Genomic DNA, 13,197 nt, shown 5'->3' with positions numbered 1-13,197 from the left:
CTCGGAGAAAATACACCCAACATGTTCACCAAATGTTCTGTCTTCGCAGCCACACCCCCTGCTTTTCCCTCTCCATATTTTGGGAACTGTTCTCATGCTTGTAGCAGGAACAGCCATTTTCTTTCCATGCACTTGTCATACCTACAGTTAATTGACCCAGGAGTGGACTTTCCATCTAAGCTGGGCAATCAGCCTCTCTGGAAATTTGGACTGGGAACTGAAAGTTCAGCTTTAGACTGGGTGCTGTCCTGAACCGAGGAGTTGGGAAACTTAAAAGATGTTGTTGGTGACTGGTTGAGATGTTATGGACACAGGGAGAAGCCAATTTGCAGGAAGATCTAGGATTAAAGCGGATGTGCAGAGGAGCAGTTGTGAACAAGGGGGGGGGTGCCAGAGAGAGAAAGAATGGACTCCTGGGTTTCTTAGGGTGTCCCTAATGTTCCCCACTTCCATTCCATTCTGGATCTCCAGCTGGAAATAACAATGATGGCTGACGTTCACTGAGCACTTGATATATTGGCACATCACCTGGCACAATTCTCACAATGATCCTGAGGAGGTGACTGTTTCAATCTTCATTTTACGCATGGGGGGAAAAGGTGAATTTGTCTTAAAATCCTTACTAAATGCAGTTGTTTTTACAGAGGTTGCCAAATCTCACCTCTCCCCACCCCTCTTTCCCATCTCCTTTTCCTTACCACCCCCCACCCCCAAGATTTTCCCCTTTAGGTCAATTCTTCCTTTTCATATTTAGAGCTTTCTCTTAGTTTCTCTGTTGGTATAAGAATTGTATCAGTAAGGAATTGCATTTGAGTAACAGAGACTGAACCTCAGTGGCTTAAACATCTGGGATTTTGGTTTAGCCTCTCAAGGATGTCAGGTCAAATGTTACTGTGAATTCAGAAATTCGTTTGTGGACTCTAGGGGCTGCTTTGCAGGTTCGTCTTATCTGTATTCCAGGTAGAAGACTAAAGGGCACCGGGCTTCCTGAAGAGGAGCACGTTGTGTTTTAGGGCAGGAAACATGAAGGTCTGGGATATCTTGTTATTGCTAGAAAACAAGAATGCTTTCAAAGACCCTCTGATGACAAGCTAAGTTATGTCTAGCAAGGAATATTATCTAGAAATAAGTTTTGTTATAGTATGTTGTGTATGTTTTTCTGCCTTTTAATGTGAGAAGTTGAGTGAAGAGATTGATGAATTGGACTTACAGTATTAATAAAATTCACAAGAAGATACAGATAGTTAAGTTTGAAGCCAATGTTTAAATGTTTAATTATTATAATATATTAGGTTTATAAGGTTAATCTTTTTAGATTTAGTGAGTTTTAAAAGTTGAGAAAGCTTCATCTATACTAATGTGAGTCATCTTTGTTGGGTTTTTGAAGGGCTTGAGAAAGTGAAATGTATCAAAATTAGATTGTACTTTGAAATTTCTAAAACTTAATTTTTTTAATGTGATAAACATTTGGGTATAGTTATTAAATTTACAAGTCAATGAGACATTAATCAAAAACAAAATTGGCTAATATTAACAAAATTAATCAATTTATAAAAATGATATGAAGTTAAAAGCTTAAACATTGTTTTAAATATATATAATTTAAATATATAAAATGTAAGTTGAAACTCAGCTAATTTATTTCAGTGCATAAAAACACTCTTCAGACAAGGAAAACTCAATTGACACTTTGGGTGTATCAGTCAGTATAGGCTAAGGTATGCTGTGGTAACAAGCAACTCTGAAAGTCTCATTGGTTTACTGTGACTAAATTCAGTTCTTGCTCAAATGACATGTCAATTACAGGCTGTCAGCAGCTCTGCTCCAAGTTCTTGTCATTCTGAGAGCCAGACTGATAGAGCAGCCTCTATTTTGGGACATTGCTGATAAAGGGTGACCAAATATGCCACTCCAAAATATGCCACTTTGGAAAAAGGATTCTTTTGAGCTGAAAGCAATTGAGAAGAAGATACAAGAAAAGTTTTTTGCCCTCTCCCTGTTTGCCTAAAAGCAGAACGTAAATTTAGAAAAGTGTTTCTTCTCCCCTGTCTACCAGGAAAGACAAACATTAATCCCTGGAGACAACTTTGGACCCTTATCAATGGAAAAGGCATTGACTTAAATCTGCATAATGAACCTTACTCTGGTTCATCATGCCTTTCCTGGTCACCTCTTCATACTTAGCCTCCTCCACACCTTTCTTTTGTCTTTAGCTAAAGATTGTATTTAAGCCTGAGTTCTAAGCCACTTCTGAGAGTTACTCATTTTCCCCTGTATATCTCCATGTATACATGAGGTATAGAATGAAGGATAGCAAAATATGCCATTTTGGCATATTGATTATTTTGAGCTACAGCAAGGAGGGAGCAATGCAAGAGAGAGGCTTTCTCTGAACACCCTTTATCTGTCTGCAATTAGGGCCTCTAGAAGGAACTCAATTGTCATAGATCCCCCTCCCTGGGAATTTTATCAACCAAGGAAGAGTGACTCATCACAGGAGAGGAGATTAGAAGTTGACACCACACCCAGACAAACTTCAGCATAAACTCTATCTGTTCCTCTAAGTGTCCATTCATCTTTCTTAAAAATCACTTACTCTCCCTTAAGAGGCCTACATCCCCCTTCTCCTTTCCCTATTAAGATGGTATTTAAGTGAATTCTAAGCCATTTTGGAGACTTAATGATTTTTCCCCTGGGTATCTCTCATGTATACATGAGTTACACATGTTAATAAATTTCTTTGTTTTTCTTTTGTTAATCTGTCTTTTATTACAGCTAAGAACTTAGAAGAGGGGAAGGAAAATTATTTTTCCTCCCCTACACTAGTCTCATGGAAGAAAGGAAAAACATGGTAGAATCACATGATAACTCCAAAAACTTCTGCCTGACGGTGATGCATATCACTTCTGTTATCACTGCATTGATCAGAGCAAGCCCTGTGGCCACTCTTGAGGTCAACAGAGCTGTGCAGATAGAGAATCTTCCCACAAGGAGGGCTACCTCACGTCGCATGCCCAAGGCAATGGGCAATGATGCAGGGAAGTGTCACCCTCCCCCAGGGTGGGGCTGCTAATATTTTGAGCAATAATACTGTCTTCTATAATGAGACATAAGATTTTTAAAAATTCTTACAATTTACTTTTTCCCCTGTCACACATGTAGTCAATGTGTCCTGACTTACAGAAGTGATTGTTACAATGTGTCCTGACTCACAGAAGTGATTGGGTATTGGAATTATGATTTTAATTTTCTTCTCTGAAAATTTCTGTAATGAACGTATATTTCTTTTGAGACAGAATTCAAATTTTAATTTAAACATTTCAATTAATTTCTTTTGTAGACAGATTAAAATTTATTAATTTTATTTGGACAAAAATGACAGTGGGTAACTAATTTGTCTTTATCACAAAAAGGATGATGTGTTTAAAGCAGGGTTTTAATACCTCACAACATAGAAGGAAAAAATGTATTTTGGAGAGGTATGTAGGTATCTCTCTATCCACCCTGTCTGCTTAGAAAGAGTGTGGCTATGAAATGGAATGTGTTTGTTAAATACATCAGTAAATAATGAATGTTGGTTAGTTGGGTGGGGGGAACATAGTCTCATGAGGGCTCAGAGGCATTTTGTATTACAAGACACATTCTTTTGTGGTTATCTGCCTGATGTCATGAAATTCTGACTTTGCCACCAGGGAAGATGATATTTCTCCTTGGCAGGAAACTTATACTTAGTACAGTTTGGATCTCATTGCATATGATCACAGTGAAACTTCCGTGCTTAATTGACTCTTCATTTGCTTCTGCTTTTACAGTCAGTACCGAGCCTACTGATGAACTGGTTTTTTGGAATCCAAATTGGATCTCTGCCTAATTGGTTGTTTCTGTCCCAATTCTGCTTGGTTGAGAGACTCAATCAGATTTTCAGTTCTCCCTCCACACCCACCATTTTGGCTTTTCCATCTATTTCATTGAATTTTCATAATGATAACCCCAATATGTGCTTCTCGTCCTCTTTGTCTCTTGGAGACAAGAAAGCCCACAAGATCACACTGACAGGTGACTCCTAAGCTCCTCCTTGTTCAGATAGAATCTCTGAACTGAACAAACGAGATTAGGCTTGCAGAAAGGTTCATGATTTAGCCTGTGATCCTACTGAATAAACGGTGATAGAATCAATCTCACTCTCAATCTTTCTTCCTTTATTTCAAGTACTAACTTTATTTATGTATCTTCCTTCCACCATCCCATCCACTGCATGGCCTTTTCTTGACCCATGTGATGACATCTCTTGACATACCCAAGCCTGCCATCTTAGTTCACTTGAGAACCCCAGGGTTACTGTAACAACTTACCTGACTGGGTCCCTCCATTTTCAGATACCCTCAATCCTTTACCAGCATGGTGACCTTTCAAGAATGTAAATCTAGTCACCTAGGTCACTCCTGTGTAGGGAGCCCACTACCTTTATCATGTATTTATGGTTTTTCAAGCTGCCTGGGTCGCCTGTCCAGCCATTCACCCTGTCTTCACTGAGGGTGGACTGCTTGCAGACTTATGGTAGAAGGACCCTTGAAGGAAGCACAGTAAGATGCTGCCTGCTCTTGAGAGCTTGCAGCCTAGAAGGGTAGACCTGCCGTTTGTGAGAGCTACCATTTACACAGGGAGTGTACGTATTCGCTTATTTATTTCTCGGAAACAACCCTGAGGGATTGGCATTGTCGGCAGTTCCCCCAAATGGAGGCTCAAAGATGTTAAGTAATTTAATCAAGATGACCCAACTAACTAGCAGTGGTGGAGCTGGTTTTTGAAGCCAGGTCAGTCTGATTCTAAAACTTATATTCTTCTCTGCCCTGAGCAGTGGGCTGAAAGGATATGTCCACATGCTAATCCCCCAAAACCTGTGAATATCACTTTGGCAAAAGTAATAAAGGTATAGATCCTGAGATGAGGAGACCATCCTGGACTATCCAGGTGAGTAACAAGTGTCCTTAGACACACAGAGGAGAAAACAGACACAGAGGAGGAGATGGGATGACTAGGCAGAGATTGGAGTGATGCAGCTGCAAGCCAAGGACTGCTGATAGTCACCAGAAGCTGGAAGATGCAAGGAATGGGTTATTCCTGAGAGTCTGGAGGGCCCTGACCGTATCTTGATTTCAGACTTCTGGCTTTCAGAACCGCAGGAAAATATGTTTCTGTGTTGAAAGTCACCAGTCTGTGGTTTTTTGTTTTTGTATTTTTAAACAGCAGTCACAGGAAAATAATACGGACTATTTGCTTTTAGTAAAAGCATCAGGGAGCATATAATTCAAGGCTAAATCATGTTGTGTATTGACAGGTTGAAAAAAACCTTGAAAATCAGAGATCACTGAAACTGGGGATCAGTTGGCCCCATGTAATTATCTGTTAGTGCCTGTCCCTTCCTCTGTGTCAGACTTACATCATCATCACCATCACCTTCATCATTTCTAATAGTGGGGTTTTTTGTGTGTATATATATATTTTTATTGAAGTATAGTCAGTTTACAATGTGTCAATTTCTGGTGTACAGCATAATGCTTCAGTCATACATGAACATATATTTTCATATTTTTTTCACCTTAAGTTACTACAAGATACTGAATATAGTTCCCTGTGCTACACGGTATTAACTTGTTGTTTATTCTAATAGTGGTGAGTGCTTGAATCTGCTAGGTACCAGACTAAGTGCTTTACCTGCATCCCCTCAGCTAAAACTCCCACCGGTTCTATGAGGTAGGTACTAGTATTAGCCTGTTTTACAAATGAGAAAACTGAGGCTCAGAGAGGTGGTTTCCTACCTCTGGTTGTACAGTGAGTATGTGACAGTGGGAGGACTGGAACTCAGGTCTGTCTTACTCCTGAGTCTTGGCTTAAGCAGATCCTGACACCATCTTCCTTGCTAGTAAATTCTTACACACATGCTTAGTCACTGTAGTTAAGGGCACCACCATTTAGGGTGGCCATGGCCAGAGCAGGGGAGCGAGCGATGGTCTCCATGAACCCGAGTCCTCTGGTCAACAGCACGCCTCCCAGGCCAGACCAGGCCTGGCTCCACAGATGGGTGTCACTGAGTGAGTGACTGATGGGACGGGATGCCAGCTGAGCTCTGACTGTTTCAGGGCCATTGGAAGACTGTGTGACATTGTCCTGGAGGTAAGCCACCAGTTTCTGAAATTCTGTTCCTGGGCTGCTGTCTCCAGTAGGGGAAAAAGCAGGTGAGCACTGCCTCTCCCTGCCTCAGCCACAGGGCGTGGAGACATGGCACGCAAATCCCAGCGAAGGAAAGGGGGAATATGGACTGAAGTTCCCTGTGAGGTTCGTAGTTATCTGGACGGATGGGCCTGTGCCACCCTCTGTGTGGCTGGAGGAGCGGGACACAAGGCTGGATTTTCATTTCTGTTCCCTTCCCAGAAATTATCAATATTGTGGAACTAAGACCCAGGCCAGATATCCTCAGTGCAAGAAGAATGGAAAGTCTCTGGCCCTGATTCTGACAGGAAAGCCTGGTTTTAGAATTTGAAAAGGTGATTGAATACAGTTTGCTTTTCTCTAAGTAGGGGAGAAACAAGACGGAGTGCTGGCGTGCTGGAGGGGCCGAAGGTAAGGGGCCTGGTTTTGCATTTTGCTGCAGCCAAGAGGAGGCATTCCACTCTGAACCACATCCTCACCCATTGCTCCCCACTTCCCCCACGGCCTTCCCCAGCATGTTTCCATGAGGCCAGATTGTTGATTTTTTTTACGCTTCTGTGGAATTAATACCTTCTATCCTTTCTAACTTTATGACCAATCTGTTAGGTACCCCAATCAAGGATTTCCCTCCTTTCTAGAATTTTCCCCGTTTAATTAGCACAGGTAGGAATCCTACCGAAGATTTGTTAAAAGAGCCGGGGAAGATTTCTAGCTGGCCCTGCTTGCAGAGGGTAAGTGCCTTGACCTCTGTTGTTTTCGTAATACTTGTACCTAGCCTTCAGATTTCAAAAGGGGTGGAAGTTACGTTTACCAAATTTCTGCAGACTGATACCTTAAAAGAAGTAAGTGTAATACAGCAAAAAGTGTACAGACTTTTATGCAATAAATGGTAAACTCAGGAAAGTTTTATTTATTCAACAAAATTGTGTTGCACACCTACTGTTTACCAAATTCTAGGGAAATGAAAAGGAACAAGTCTGCCTTCAACTTGCTGAAAGTCTATTTGGGGAAACCATTCTGCAGCTATTGAAAATCATGTTTTCTGGGGCTCTGGAGAAGCCCCAGAATTTCATAACATAAGCATGTATTGAAAAGAATTCAGGAAGCCCTCCATGGAACTGGGCTGATGACACTTAAGCACATACAAGATTGGAAGGACATTTTTCAAAATGTGAAAATGGATTATTTCAGAGTCGTAAAATTGTAGGATTATTTCCTTTATATTTTGCAACATTTCTGAGTTTTCTAAAGTGAGTTGCACGATTTTGATAATTAAAGGGAAAAAGATATCATTAAAAAATGGTTGCACCTGATTAGCTGCAGCCACGCTGTCTGTTGCCAGCTGATCCTCTGCCTTTGGCAAGAGATGAATTTCATGAGCCTGGAAGCCTGGCCAGGAAAAGTGCAATTACCCAGAACGAATCCACCCTGGGGCCCGGCCAGCCCCCGCTGGAGCGGGGGATGTTGTGGAGAAGCCCATCTGGAGAGGGGCTGTGTTGTTTCTCAGGGACACCCCCAAACTGAGCTGTGCCCGCCTATGGATTCCCTGGGCCCTCACTTAAAAATGAATTGCTGGTGCCGGACTGGCAGCCAGCTAAATGCTGCCTTGACTCAGGGACTGGTGCCTGCCTTGAAGTGCAAGGAAAACGTGTCTGGGCAGAAGCTCAGGTGGAACTGCATCCTCCACTGAGCTCCAGGGAGAGCATCACACTTCCCTCCAGTCTTCACGCTGCTTTACTGGGAGTCCAGGCTTCTGCCACAAGGCGTCTGAGCCTATGGTTCCCTCCTACTGTACCATCTAGCACTGCTCCACTGTGACCGGTGACATCTGCATCACCAGGGGGAAAGGCAGAAGCTCAGGGCCTCCAGGCAGATTTGCTGAATCTGCATTCTAACAAATCCCCAGATGACTCAAGAGCACAGCTGACTTTGCATAGCTCTGCCAAACTGCCGCCTCAGGGGGCTGAACCTCAGACAGGCTGCAGGGGAAGCGGGGCGGGCAGGAGGAGGACTGCCTGGAGGAGCAGGAGCCCATGGGAAGCTGAGCCTTCAATCTGGTGGGCTGGGGAGGCCAGGCCAGGGCAGCTGGAGAGCACAGTGATCAGCATCTTACTTCTGCTATTGAGGGCAATGGAAGCTGGACAGTAGCCCATTCCAGGGCAACCTTCTCTAGGAACGTGGGGGTGCTTAGTGGCTAATCTCTCTCCTTGTTCGTCACAGGGTCCCTGGAGCCTGATGGGAAGCAGAGGCATTATCTTCATTTTCCAGATGGTTTTAGAGGGGCTGGGAGGAGGGAGGCTGGGATGTTGCCAGCCTAGTGAGAAAGCTCAGAGCTCCCGCCTCAGCCTAATGATGCCAGCTGGCTCTCAGGCCAGATAGGAAGGCTGTGTCCAGACACACCATCATTCCAGATCTCCGGAGAGTTGCCATTTGGGCTGTTGGATTCTCTCACTCAGCTGAGGCCCTGCATGGGGGCTCCTCGGAGGTACAGACTCCTGGGCCACTTTCATTTTTTGAGGTGGGGGTGGCGGTGGCGGTGGCAGTGGCAGTGGTTTCTGATACATTAAAAATGCAGAAATGCCAAAACAGGTTAAATGTTACAGCATTTAAACATTTTTTAATTAAAAAAATTAATGTTTAAAAACACATACAATGTGAAATACAGATTTTAAATTGTATTAGTTTTTTAGGGCTGCCCTAACAAAGTCCCACAGACTTGGTGGCTGACATCAGAAATGGTTTCCTAGCTTTAGAGGCCGGAAGTCTGAGTTCAAGGTGTCTGCACGGTTGCCGCCTCTGAGGCCTCTCTCTCTGGCTCGACAGTGGCTGTCTGCTCCCCAGGTTGTTACGTGGTCCTCTCTCTCTGTGTCTGTGTCCAGTCGTGCTCTTATAAGAACACCAGTCATATTGGATTAGGTCCCAGCCTAATGGCCTCATTTTAACGCAGCTACCACTTTAAAGACCTAGTGCAGTGCCCGCTGGCTAGGGCCCAGCCAGCCCCACTCCTGGGCTCTCAAATGTCTGCCTCCAGCCCCTCAAGAAGAACAGAGTACACCCTTTTCCTTGACTTGTGCCTGCCCTGGGAGAAATAACTGCCCTAAGAAATGGCTAATCTCAGAATACTCGAGGCGTACAGGCCTCACTACACATCCTGCCCTTATCAGAGTCAGAAATCCTTTTACTCAGAATAACCTGACAAGTCTCACCTCACTGGTAACCACTCAGGTACCTGTTCACGAGCTGATCACACAGCCCCCTGTCCCTTGGGTGCACAAACCCTTCCCCAATAAAAGACCCTGCACGTTCACCCTCGGGGCTCACACAGGCACCTCTCGTCAGTGTGGCCTGCCATTGTCTATGACAGAGTGCCTGGTAACCTCCTATCCTATTTTCACCCTTTGTCTTTGATAAATTCTTTTACTGCCCACGACACCAGCCCCCAACACCTGTCTCCAAATACAGTTGCATTCTGAAGTCCTGGGGGTTAGGAATATTTGGAGGACACAACTCAGCCCATTACAAGCATCATTTGGAGAGAACATCAAAAGCCTAAAATAAAACCTCCTCATGAATGTGAGACCCAGGCCCAGTGGCCATCTTCCTTCACCCTGTCTGTGTCCTGGACCCACAAGCCATCCAAGTGGGCAGCAGGAGGTGTCTGAGTTTTCCTGTGTTTGTACATGGGGGTGGAAACAGGGAGAAGAAAATCTCCCTCCCCCCAGCCTGCTCTGGCCTCTTGCTGTCCACTAAACCAGTCTCCACTGTGGTCCTCATGTGGAGGCCAGATTCCTCCTTTAGGGGGAAAATCTAAAGGCTTGGCTTCAGTCAGTGCCTGCGGTTGGTCACAGCCTCCCCAGGGGCCAGGACTCTGTTACCCCCATGCTTGGGGCATGCATGAAGAAAGTCTGCCCAACATTGGTGTCTTCTGGCCCTGAAGATGATCCTACAGTTCCAAATCCTGAAAGTACTTTCCTGGGGAATTATTCAGTAATCCTAAAATGCCTCTCTGTGCCTGAGGACCTGCCCCTTCAAATGGGCAAATTTCAATCTTTCAAGTCTTCCTTTCTCCCTGAAGCCACCTGTTAGGTGTTGAATTGTGTCCTCTAAAAAAATACATTGGAGACCTAACCTCCACTACATCAGAATGGGACCCTCTTAGGGATGGAGTCTTTACAGAGGTAATCATGTTAAAATTGTTGCTGGAGGTTCTTGCCTCCCACAGGAAAGAATTCAAGAGTGAGGCATAGTAAAGTGAAAGCACGTTTATTTAGAGATACACACTCCATAGACAAGAGTGCGTGCGGTCTGGCTCACTCAGAAGGGAGAGCGGCTTAGGAGATACACACGCCATAGGCAGAATGTGGGCCTCAAAAGGTGACAGGGAGAGAGGCCGCGAGGTGTGGGTGTTAAAAGTAAGTACACGCTCCATAGAGTGCGAGTGGTCTCAGAAGGCAAGAGAGAGATGACCACGAGGTGCGGGGTGGTTAGTTTTTGTGGGCCCGGTAATTTCCTGTGTTAACAAGTAGGGGGATTAATCCAGCTATGTTGGGGAAAGGGCAAGGATTTCCAGGAATTGGGCCCTGCCTACTTTTGGGCCTTTCATGGTCAGCCTAGGACCTGTCATGGCGCCTGTGGGTGTGCATGAGGCTCAAGGTCTACTGGAAGTCGAATCTTCCCCCATCTTGGCTGTAACCGGTTTATCCCGTCCTCAACTGCTGTGTCAGTCCTTCACTGGTCGTGCCCCGCCCCCTTCCCTCTGGTCTCAAAATGAAGTTATTACAGTGGGTCCTAATCCAATATGACTGGCATCCTTATAAGAAGTGGAAATTTGGATATAGATATGCATAAAGGGAAGATGATGTGAGGAGACACAGGAAGAAGGTGGCCATCAACAAGCCAAGGAGAGAGGTCTGGAATAGGTCCTTCCCTCACAGCCCTTGTGATTTCCCAGACTGATTCTCCAGAACTGGGAGGCATTATATTGCTGTTGTTTAAGCCACGCAGTTTACAGTACTTTGTTACAGGAGTCCCAGCAAACTGACGCATCACCTGTGGTAACTCCTACCCCCCATCCCCCCTCTCTCCTTGTTTGCCTGGCTCACTTTCCATTACACACAGACTTGACTTGTGCAAGGCTTGCTTGGCTCTCTTCAATGATCATAAGCCTCCTGAGGGCAAGGACCAGGATTACATTTCTTTAAAAAATTCCACTGGCCCTTGTCCAGTGCCTACCAGGAGGTCAATGAAATCATGTTGATCTGAAGGATTTTCCTCCCTTCCTGTTGCACTTCTGCCCAGAGACTTTCTGGAGTGGTTAGGATGGGAGGCTGAGTCTAATGTGGTCCTTCTGGGTGGGCCTGTACACAGCAGTGCGTTCATCCAGGCCACAGGTTCTCGTGACTTGGTGTCTCCCTTTCCAGTCTGATCCTGAGAATGAGCCCTCTCAAGTGGTGAAGTTGTCACCATGACCTTGAAAGGACATTCAAGAAGCCCTGGGCTCTGGAGGAGGGCTCTGTTGGTGTTGGGTGTGGTAGGGGAAAAGGGTGGCCTTGTTGGATTCAAGGGTCTTCTGCCTGTTCCCTCCTGGAAACCTTCTCTGGGTCTTCGAGCCTGAGCTGTCACAGAAGCCCACCTGTTCTCCAGGGTCCGTGGGCACCCTTGGCCTCCCTGCAGGCCCTTCTCAGAGTATGTCTGATTTGAACTTTGATGGTGGCATTGTCGAAGTCTGGAGTGCCAGCCTCTGCTCGATCCTAGCAGGCAGCCCTTGCCGCTGTGCGTGTGTTGGTGGGAGCTGAGTGGGACAGCCAGGAGCCTGGGGAGGACAGGGGACCAGAGCGAGGATGAGAAGCTCGAAGAGGGAGCGGTGGTGGTGCTTCTGAGGCAGGGAGGGGCTGAGCGCTGTAATCCCAGCCTAGGGAGTCAGCTCCGAGGTGGTGGTTAGTTTTGATTTAATCCGGGCCCAGCCCTCTGGCTTGTGATCAGTGCAATAAGGAGAGGAAGAGCTCTGGGAGCCCAGAGGGAGTGATTTCAGTTACCTGAAGGGCAGGAGAGGCTGCACAAGAGAGGTGACCTCTGAATCGGGCTCTGAAGAGGGAACAAAAAAGACTGACAAGGAGGTGCAGGCCTCAGGGCTGCCCACAGCCCCTCCTTGCCCGACCCTTGAAGGCAACCCTTGGGGCCAGGGTGTTTCCAACTTAATCACCAAGGCTGGACTCCTGGGATGGGCTGACTGCTGAGGGCATTTTAAAGAGCAGACCAGGTCAGGAGAGTGTCAGGAAAATATGTTTGAAATATTAACTCAAGTATTTCCCCACCTTGCCGCCCCCACTCCCCCTGCACCTGTCTTGAACTTTCTAGCAGCTGTCTTCCCGGTCCTTTGCCTCAGGTGAGGAACGTGACAGAGAGGAAAGCAGACCTCAGGTTCTAAAAGCCTAAAGACACTCCAGAATGGGCAGGACCCTGGAGCTAGCCCAAGTGCTTGGGACTTGGCGGGGTTTGATGAGAGGGTGATTTCACCTGGACATGAAAAAAGAGTCCTCCCGGGTGGAAGAAGGAAAGCAAGGACGGAACAGAGGAAATGGAGGTTCCTACAGTGAGGGGATGTCCTGTGCCCTGGGGACTAGAAAGCTCCCCGGGAGACCCCAGAGAGGAAGTGGCTTGTGTGGTGTGTTCAGGCAGAGGTGACATCTTGGTCCCCAGAGGGTCCTATCCCAGTGTGGTTCACAGCAGAGCGAGTTCCTTCGCAAGATAGCCGTAGCTGCAGTGGCAAAGCTTCAGCTTTGAGGACCGTGACCTTGGTCGACTAAAAAAATTGCACAACATAAAAAAGTTGAGATGTTTTATTCAGTGGACTTTCTGAGGACTTGAACCCAGGAGGCGGCCTCTCAGATCTAAGAGACTGCTCCAAAGAGGCAGGGGAGGAGCCAGGATATAAAGGAGTTTTTGCAACAAATACCAGGCAGTCAGAACATTAAAGGATTACTGTGG

The sequence above is a fragment of the Camelus bactrianus genome, chromosome 3 (assembly GCF_048773025.1).
Source record: "Camelus bactrianus isolate YW-2024 breed Bactrian camel chromosome 3, ASM4877302v1, whole genome shotgun sequence".
Lineage (NCBI taxonomy): Eukaryota > Metazoa > Chordata > Mammalia > Artiodactyla > Camelidae > Camelus > Camelus bactrianus.
Note: the sequence above shows the minus strand (reverse complement) of the source record.